We start from the raw sequence: 10,360 nt of genomic DNA on the forward strand, positions 1-10,360 counted from the left end.
TTAAACACTGTTGGCCAAAAGAATCCGGCCTCAAGCACTTTTGCAGCTGTCCTGACACCTCCAAAATGTCCTCCATAAGCCGATGCATGACAAGCTTGCAAAATAGAAGATTGTTCTATCTCGGGGACACACCTCCGGATCATATTGTCAACACAAATTCTAAACAGGTAAGGCTCATCCCAATAATACATGCGGCAATCACGATAAAACTTTTTCTTTTGTACAGATGAAAGGTCATAGGGAACTATACCGCAGGCCAGGTAATTTGCAAAGTCTGCATACCATGGCGCTTCCTCAAGATTAGTAGCGAGCAGCTGCTCGTCTGGAAAGGTTTCCAGAATATCTTCAACCTCAACTGCATTTTCAGCTCCCTCAAGTCGTGATAGATGATCAGCGACTTGGTTCTCTATGCCCTTACAGTCACAAATTTCAAGGTCGAATTCTTGCAGCAACAACACCCAACGAATCAGGCGCGGCTTAGACTCCTTCTTCTCAATCAAGTACCTGAGAGCTGCATGATCAGTGTATACAATTACCTTATAACCAATCAGATATGATCTGAACTTGTCGAAAGCAAACACCACAGCCAACATCTCCTTTTCAGTCACAATATAGTTCAGCTGGGCTCCACTCAGTGTTCTACTAGCATAGTAGATTGGATGCATCAGCTTGTCCTTCTACTGTCCCAGCACTGCCCCCACTGCATAGTCACTGGCATCACACATGAGTTCGAATGGTTGCTCCCAGTTGGGGACAACAATGATAGGTGCTGTGACCAGTCTCTTTTTCAGCTCCTCGAATGCTACCCTGCAATCATCAGAAAACAAGAAAGGGTGATCTTTTTCTAACAACTTACAGAGAGGGTTGGCAATTTTTGAGAAGTCTTTTATGAATCTCCGGTAGAAACCGGCATGCCCAAGGAAGCTTCTGATTGCTTTGACTGAAGTTGGAGGAGGTAGCTTTGCTATTACATCCACTTTAGCACGATCCACCTCAATTCCTTTGCTTGACACCCGGTGCCCCAAGACTATGCCTTCTTGTACCATGAAGTGGCACTTCTCTCATTCAGAACCAAGTTAGTCTCGATACACCGTTTCAGCACACGTGTCAGATTTATCAGGCACTCATCAAATGAATTCCCCACCACTGAGAAGTCATCCATGAACACCTCTATTATGTCCTCTACCATGTCAGTGAATATGGCCATCATGCACCGTTGGAATGTGGTGGGTGCGTTGCATAGGCCAAAGGGCATCCTCCGAAAGGCATAAATGCCATAAAGGCAAGTGAAAGAGGTCTTCTCTCTGTCCTCTGGTGCAATAGAGATCTGGTTGTATCTTGAGTACCCGTCCAGAAAATAGAAGTGTGACCTCCCTGCCAGTCTGTCTAACATCTGATCAATGAAGGGAAGTGGGAAGTGGTCTTTCCGGGTGGCTAGATTTAGCTTTCTATAATCCATACAAATTCTCCAGCCCGTGACTGTTCTTGTAGAGATCAATTCATTGTTATCATTCTTAACTACCGTTATGCCACCCTTTTTAGGTATACATTGAACTGGGCTAACCCAGCTGCTGTCAGAGATTGGGAAGATAATTCCCGCGTCTAACCACTTTATTACTTCCTTCTTCACCACTTCCTTCATGTTAGGGTTCAGCCTTCTTTGGTATTCCCTGGAAGGTTTGTATCCCTCTTCCAGTAGAATTTTGTGCATACAGTAGGTGGGGCTGATCCCTTTTATGTCAGCCATGGTCCACCCAATGGCAGTCTTGCACTCCTTAAGTACCTGCAAGAGTTGTTGCGCCTGCACATCTAACAAACTAGATGAGATAATAATAGGTAATGTGGAGTTAGGTCCAAGGAATTCATACCTGAGATGGTTGGGCAATGGCTTTAACTCCAGCTTTGGTGGTTCTTCGATAGATGGCTTGGCTGGAGGAGTCTCTCGATTTTCCGAGCGCAAGGGCTCAAATTCTAGAGTTCTATCCCAGAACCCTCTACCCTCTAATGCCAACACCTATTCCGCCAGTTCCTCTCCATTCACCTCATCCAAATTCAGTAAACATGCAGCAAGGGGGTCCTCAATGGTTAGCACCTCATCATCAGTCTCTACGATTACATCCACGGCATCAATAAGAGAACAATTGGCGAATTCACTTGGTCGTCTCATAGATTTCTGCACATTGAATGTTACCTACTCATCGTTCAATCTCATCTTGAGCTCCCCGGTTTCACAATCAATGAGAGCTCTCCCTGTGGTCAAGAATGGTCTTCCCAAAATCATGGGAATCTCTTCATCCACTCTGCAGTCTAAGATCACAAAATCTGCAGGGAACACAAATTTCCCTACCTAAATTAACACATCATCCAGTATACCAGAGGGTCGTTTCACTGTCCTGTCAGCCAGCTGCAACAACATAGAGGTGGGTCTAGCTCTTCTAATGCCCACCCTCTTGTAAATCGCCAGGGGCATAAGATTGATGCTGGCCCCTAGATCACACAGTGCTTTAGCAAAAGCAAAATTACCAATAGTGCATGGAATTGTAAAGCTCCCTGGGTCAGACAGCTTTTCTGCAATTGGTCTAGTCACCACTACACTACATGTATGAGTAAGAGTAACTGTGGCCAAGTCTTGGAAATCAAACTTTCAGGACATTAAGTCCTTCATCATTTTTGCATACCCAAGCATCTCCTTCAAAGCTTCAATCAATGGTATGTTTACCTGGATTTGTTTCAGCATTTCGAAGAACTTCTTGTATTGTTCCTCCTTTTGGTACTTAGCCAGCCTCTGAGGGAAAGGTGCAGGAGGTCTCTTCTTCCCAATCAACAGGGATTGATCCTTATCAGCTGCTACATCAACTACTGGTTCCTGTAATGTCTCAGCTTCTTTCTCGGTCGCATTCTAAATGCTATTTTCTTCCTGGGCAGGCTGGACTAGCACCTCCGTCAGTTTCGTTGACTCATCCAGCTCAATGGGCACTGGTATAAGTGTCTCAGCTTTTCTAGTTTCTCGAGCCCTCTCTTGCTTTACATCCAGATCTTTGCTATTACGTAGACTTACCGCCATCAGCTGCTTTGGGCCTTGATCTTTTGGATTTATCTGGGTATCTGCAGGTAGTGTCCCATGAGGACAATTGTTCAGAGACATGAAAATTTGGCCCACTTGCACTTCAATATTCTTGATTGCTGCATCATGTGCATCCACTCTCTCATTAATCTTTGCATTAGACCCAATAAACTGTTGCATCATTGCCTCAAGTCTAACAAACCCATCTTCCTGCCTTCCACCATGTTGCTGCTGAGGAGGGTGATACCCGTGCTGCTGATTCTGATTATTATATCCCTGTGGCCTTGGGTAAGGTGCCATATTATTAGGGGGTCTCATACCTCCCATGTTTCCGTTGTTGAACTGTGGATGGACTGGCCTATATTGCTGATTTTGCTGGCCCCAATTCTGACCACCCTGTCTCTGGCCTCCATAATTAGACATATAATTCATGTCTTCAGGGTAGTGGTGATGATCATGTTCTGCATTCCATTGCTTACCGATTGGCTGACTAATGCAAGATGCGCACAAACCCCCATTGGTAGTATCTACGATGTGTACCTGCTGCTTCTGCCCTGACTCTTCTACCTTTTTGGTGAGTATACTTATCTGTGTCAATAAGGTGGCCATATTTTCAGCCATAGAGTTGGATGGATCTAAGGGCACTGAGTGAACCACTAGAGTGATAGGTGCATTCCTGGTTGTCCATCTCGAATTTTGTGCCATCTTGTCAAGCAAACTCTGGCCTTCTCTCCATGTTTTGCTAAAAAATGCTCCACCAGCTGAAGCATCAACAATGTTCTTTACGCTATCTGACAATCCCATGTAAAACCGCTTCCCCAACATCAGATCTGGAATACCATGGTACGGGCATATAACCAGCATCCCTTTAAAGTGCTCCCATGTTTCATGCAGTGTCTTCATTGGTCTCTGTTTAAAACTCAAAATTTCATCAATTTGTTGAGCAGTCTTATTGGGTGGGTGGAACTTGTTATGGGATTGCCTGACTAACTCATTCCAAGTTGTTATAGAATTTATGGGAAGTGAGTTTAGCCAAGTCTGGGCAGCTCCTGTCATTGAGAATGGAAACAATAACAGCTTGATTGCTTCAGGAGTTACGTTGGGCTGCCTTAGGGTTTTGCAGATAGAGAGGAAGTTCTTCAAGTGTTGCTGAGGATCTTCGACTTGCGACCCCGAAAATAGTCCCTTGTTCTGCAACAAGTGCAGCATGTTATTCGTAATTTGGAATGACTCAGCCTGTATCTGCGGAACTACAATGGCTGTGGACAGATATTTAGCTGTGGATTGTGCCCAGTCATAGAGAGCAGCCTCTGGCACTATTGGTACCGCTGGGTTTTCCTCGTGATCCCCCATAACTGTTTCGAATTGTGCAGTTGTTGGTTGTTGTTTGTTTTTCCGATTAGCCCGATTCAAGGCCTTGAAAACTTTCTCGGGATCTGATAATGCTTCAAATACTTCACCAGATCTTGATGAGTTTCTAGGCATGCACCTGTGCAACCAAGTCAACAAACGTTAAAATTTCAATGTAAAAATTGGGTATAGAGAAAAAATGACTACAATAAGAATTTTTGTACTTCTTTCAATTGTAATTGATAACATCGTTAATTCCTCGGCAACGACGCCAAAATTTGATCACGCCCAACTATGCCTTATAAAAGGACAATGCGGACGTTGCAAATATAACCTGAGTATTTATGCCTAGAGTGGAATCCATAGAGAATTAACCTATCAATTACTTTCGTTGGACTTACTAAATTCTTTAGAATCAACTTCCCCAAACGTTGTGAATAACAGTTAATGGTATATTTAATAACTAAGATTGAAAGTCAATAAACAGTTGTAAACTAAATATGCTTAAGTTGTGAACAATAATGAGAAGGTTCTAAGGTAGTGATTTCCCCTATTGATGGAATCCCTTCTGTTTATGTTTCATATAGATTTACCAACACATCTCTATCAACCATGAACACTCTTTTTACCGTGAATCTCTCCCGAGTAATCACGATAATTTACTAGACGCACTCTAACGAGATACGCTAGCTGGCTTTGTTTATTACAGTTCACTTTAGATTGCACCCAAGACTTCGTTATCCCTAATCCCGCATTTAAACCCGCAGTTATAGATCCCTCTTATACTTTGGGAGTGATGTTGTTCAACAATTACCTAAATATGCACTCTCTCCCGAGTTATGCATATTAAATAGGCACAACTAATTGAGGATCCTGTCAATTAACTACAACAAACACGTAGTTGAACAAATAGAGATTAAACTGGCAAACTATATTAACATAATCAAGAAGTTCATCCTTCAATAGGTTCCATCAAAACCCTAGACAAAGGATTTAACTACTCATGACAATGGGTAAATAAACTATGAAAATATTCATGATCAAAATTGCCAGAAAAATAAAGAGAAGAAGAAAATATGATGTTTTGGGTGATCTCTTACACTTGTTTTTCTTGCCAAAGTACTCTCTAAAACATTACATGCCTCCCTTGGGCGAGTTCTATTGTTTAATATAGGGTTTTGGGCTAAAAATCCCGTGTTTTTGCACTTCAGTCCCTCAATTTTCCGCTTCCTATCGCGGTCCTACCGCGGTTACGCCAGGACCGCGACCAACTAGCCTCTCAGAATCCGCAACAGCCTTCTGCCGCGGTCCGACCGCGGTTACGCCGGGACCGCGGCAGTCCATCTCCAGTTCTGGTTTTGCTGCCTTCGCGTGGTGCACTTAGCGGATATTGTACGATTGGCCTCTTTTTCTCCGTAATTGATCCCAAAAGTACTCCATAGACTTCTTTTATTGTATATAGCCTGCAACGCATGAAAAGCACTAATCAGAGCATTTTGTTATCACTTTTTACCATAAAAACTATACAAGAAGGTGGTTCTTTAGGGCCTAATTATAGTCCAATTCACCTATTATCAGATATTGACAATTACACTAAGTAGAAGTGTGTACGCACTAAGAATATATGCTTAAGTAATGTTAGCGATTCACTAGCCTATACATTGTTAATTATACACTAAATAGAAGTTTATTAGTGGTATACGTGAAAAATCTTGGTGATTATTTAATTATCTTAAATTGATAACTAAAGTAAGTAGAAATATATTAGTTGCACGTTAATTAATATTAATAATTAATTAGCTAGTATCCTTAAATAATGTTATATTCGATTACATTGTAAATTGATAGTTATAATACGTAGAAGTGTATCAGTAATAATTAATTAGCTTATAAATTAATAATTACAACAAAATTATGGGTCATTAATTTTGGTTTATATAGTTACATGTTTGCTAATTAATTTGGTTAACAAATAAGGACGAAAGGTTATAAGTTAAAATACAAGTTTTTTAACTTTATTTTTTTTCCCTACCATTAAACGCGCCTTTCTCAGCAAAAGCCCCAACTTAGATTTTTTGCTCAATTCTCTTTCTACGCCTCACTGCTACTAGGGCAAATCCCCGCTTCACCGGCTTCGTCGGCACTCAATCCAAGCGGCCATCGTCGTCGTCGTCGTCGTCGGCAATCCAGCGTCCATCGTCGGCACTCAGACTCCTCTCCATATCCGGTAAGGTTTCTTCCATCGTTGGTCATTGAGGTCGTTTTTGGGGGTGGTTTGAGGTCAGAAGTGATCTTAAGGTTGTATAGAGTAAACTTATAAGGTTGTTTAGAGTAAGCTACTCTATTTTATGCAGCTTAATCCTTGAAGTCAAGTTTCATCCTAGCAAAAGGTTGAACAAGCTTCTTCTTTTTCTTGAATGTATGTTGATTATAAATATTTCACTCTTGAATGTATGTTGTATATGCATATATGGAAGTTATATTCCATCTGCTACTAATATTTATGATAATTTTAGTCATGATTTATTTAAGTTGATAACGCTCTTAAATCAAACAGTCTGGCTTTCTCCAACCCTCCCAAATTACACTTAAGCATCTTTTTAGCATCGTATTCTAAGATATGAGAGAACTCTAATTTGATTAACTAGATATGCTAATGCAGAATAAACAAATAAAGAAAATGCTAGTAGTTTCTTTGGTTCTTTTTACCCTTTTAATTGTTCACGGTTCCAATGTTTTTATGGTTTCTAATAATTGCAACTACATTTTGCAAGGCTAATAATCCTTGTTTTTTCAAGAGTATTCAGCTTATTTTTTGTTTGTGTCTAATTTACTTCATTTTCTTTTTATTTGTAGAAATACAGGTTGTTCAAGGAATTATTAGCGAGTTGGAATCCCAGGGGGCACTTCCTAGAAGCAATTCGAGGGTCTCATCTCTTGCGACGTGTTGTGGACCGAGGTTGGTTCTTGAAGACCACTAATATTTTTTTTTCTGGTTTCTATGAGTAATGTGAATTGTCTATGAAATATTTATCCAGTGATATCTATACTCCGTATGGATAATTAATTTGTCTCATGAACTTAATTTGGATCATATCCTTTTTCCCTTTACTTTACAACCATGACATGATAAATCTAATCAACAATCTTCTATTTAGCTTAGAATAACTATGTTTCTTTATTAAATGAGTAATAATAATAAATTTGTTGTTTGTATATGTAGATGGAACATCGTATGTGGATGTACGATAGGAATCTTCCTAATCGGCGGGGTTTAAGAGATGAACGTGGTTGGAGGCGTGTATAAGGGTAGAGCATACGGCCTTTCCTCCTAGCGCAATTATCATCCCCTCGCGTGTGGACTACAAGGTATATACTTTTTGGTTAATAAGCTCTTCTTTTTGTTAGCTGTGTTTCGGGGGTTATTTTTGGGGCCGTTTCAGGCTAATTTTGTTACTTTTGCCATTGATACTTCCACCATTGCCTGCATGCATGTATGTATGTATGTATGTATGTATGTATGTATGTATGTATGTATGTATGTATGTATGTATGTATGTATGTATGTATGTATGTATGTATGTATGTATGTATGTATGTATGTATGTATGTATGTATGTATGTATGTATGTATGTATGTATGTATGTATGTATGTATGTATGTATGTATGTATGTATGTATGTATGTATGTATGTATGTATGTATGTATGTATGTATGTATGTATGTATGTATGTATGATCTCAGAAAAAAGTTTCCTTATATTCTAGTTTTGCAAGTGTCACGATTTTTGGAAATCTGATTCTATCTCCTAGAAAACTGATTCAAAACTTGTGCCAAATTTTCTGATCTAGTCTTGACCTTAAAGTTGAGGGAATTAGAATAGTTGCATTTAATTGGCATAATATTTTACGTTAGGTAGCTAACCTTTGATGGCCTTTTTAAACTAACATTTAAATGCCTACTTTTCGGCACTAAATTCTTGACTTGTGATGAGGTTTTTGTCCACAAGTATTGTGGAATTTACTCTATTTTATTAGTTAAGATAATAAAAAAGGATCAGTCACTCTAATAATTGCTGAAGTTATTAGAATATTAAAGAAAAACTATGGCAATATAAGAGAAGCGGTATAAAGTACATTTAACTTTGAGGACTAACTTCAAAGATCCGTAATATTGTCCGTTTTAATTTGGGCAAAGTCTGCACAATTTTCCTTAAAAGGCCTCACATATTAAGAATATCCCTATATCTTGTGAAAGTAATATGTTGCTCAAAATTTAGCCGAAGTTTTCTACTTCATGGTATGTATAGTAGTCGATGTTCCTTAGTTGAAGTTTATGAAGTTAGGTGCCGAATTATTCAATTCTAACTCTTCGTGTATTTTTTCCACTTCTCTTTTGTGGATTATTAAGGTATTGGGACATCCGCCACCGTGCAAAATGAGGACCTTGAGGAGATGCGGCGAATGATTCAACAACTTTTTAGGAACTATGCGGATGAACGAGAAAAAAGAAAGCGTGAAGAGAAGATTAGAGACGCACTTAGGAATGACATCGACTCCCTCAAGGCTCAAGTGAACCACTTAATTGGCCTGCCCCGCTCTCCGCCAAAAAGCCACATTTATGAAGAGGATGAAAGTGATAGAAATAATACAAATGATGAAGAGGATGAGGAGGAATCCAAAGATGAGTGATTTTAGTTTGGTTGGATTGTTGTTTAGTTGGATGTTAACTTTGAATGTTACATTTTAATGTTTGGTTGGATAATTTTGATGTTTGACGGGATAATTTGGATGTTTGGATAGTTTATAAAGTTTTGTTGTTGTTAAGTTGAGTTTTATTGTGGTTGCATCTCAATTTGTATTGTAATATTCTAGCTGGCAGGTGGTGCAACAAAAAATAGGCATTGCATGCCAAAAATGTACCAGATTTACCGACGGATTTGCCAACAGAGTCCGTCAGAACAATTATTCATTTTCAATCCAGAATTCTTAATTAGCGAGAAAATTCTACTAAGTAGAAGTGTATTTTCAAATTTTGTTGAAAATACCGACGGATAGCCATCGGAAAATGAATTTATTCGTATTTTTAATTTTTATATTACTAAATTAAAATTCTAAACTTACCGATGGTGTCCGTCGATATTATTAAATTATTATTTTTAATTTACCGACGGATATCCGTCGGTATTGATATTATTAATATTATATTATTTTATAATATACCGACGGATATCCGTCGGTAGGTAAAATTATTTGGTCAGAAATGTACCGATGGCTTTCCGAAGGGGTCCATCGGTAATTACCGACGGATTCTGTCAGTTTATTTTACCTAGGAAGGATTTACCTACCAACCACTTACCGACAGACTTCCGTCGGTAAAACTTTGTTACCGACCGACTTCCGTCGGTAAAGCCTTGTTACCGACCGACTTTCGTCGGTAATTTGCGTCGGTAAACAGGTGATTTTTAGTAGTGATTATTTCCAAAGGATTCAGATAACATGTGTTTGTTAGGCTAAACAAGTTTCCCTAATCTTTATTTTTGTATTTCTGTGGAAAATATTGATTTTGGAGTCAAATGTTAGCTGGTAAATGAAGGTACTATTGAGATTTTAGATTCTATTTCCATAGAATTGGATGATTTTAGTAGTTAGTAATATTTGGTTTTCTTAGAGCATGAATAATTATTCTATGTTTAGATTTGCAGTTACTTAAAAAATATGTAACCTCTCAGAATCGAAAAAAAAACTCTCTGATAGACTGTTTGGCCAAGCTTCAAAAATCAATTTATTTTAAGAAGTTTTTTTTTCAAGAGTAGTTTTAGTGAGAAGTAATTTGTGTTTGGTTAATTAATTTGAAAAACAATTTTGAGCAGTAATTAGCGTTTGGCTAAACTTTTGAAAATTGATTATAAGTGTATTTTTCTCAAAAGTGTTTATATCATAAA

At 38.8% G+C, this 10,360-nt stretch overlaps 1 long non-coding RNA gene across 1 annotated transcript; it reads left to right on the forward strand.

Moving 5' to 3' along the window:
- Positions 1-6,459: 6,459 nt before the first annotated feature.
- LOC142180338 (uncharacterized) lies at positions 6,460-9,253 on the forward strand. Its single transcript, XR_012708837.1, has 4 exons — positions 6,460-6,641; positions 7,271-7,373; positions 7,638-7,783; positions 8,827-9,253. It is a non-coding gene; the product is annotated as an uncharacterized LOC142180338 (long non-coding RNA).
- The last annotated feature ends 1,107 nt before the right edge of the window (positions 9,254-10,360 follow it).

The sequence above is a fragment of the Nicotiana tabacum genome, chromosome 1 (genome assembly GCF_000715075.1).
Source record: "Nicotiana tabacum cultivar K326 chromosome 1, ASM71507v2, whole genome shotgun sequence".
In the NCBI taxonomy this organism is placed as follows: Eukaryota; Viridiplantae; Streptophyta; class Magnoliopsida; order Solanales; family Solanaceae; genus Nicotiana; species Nicotiana tabacum.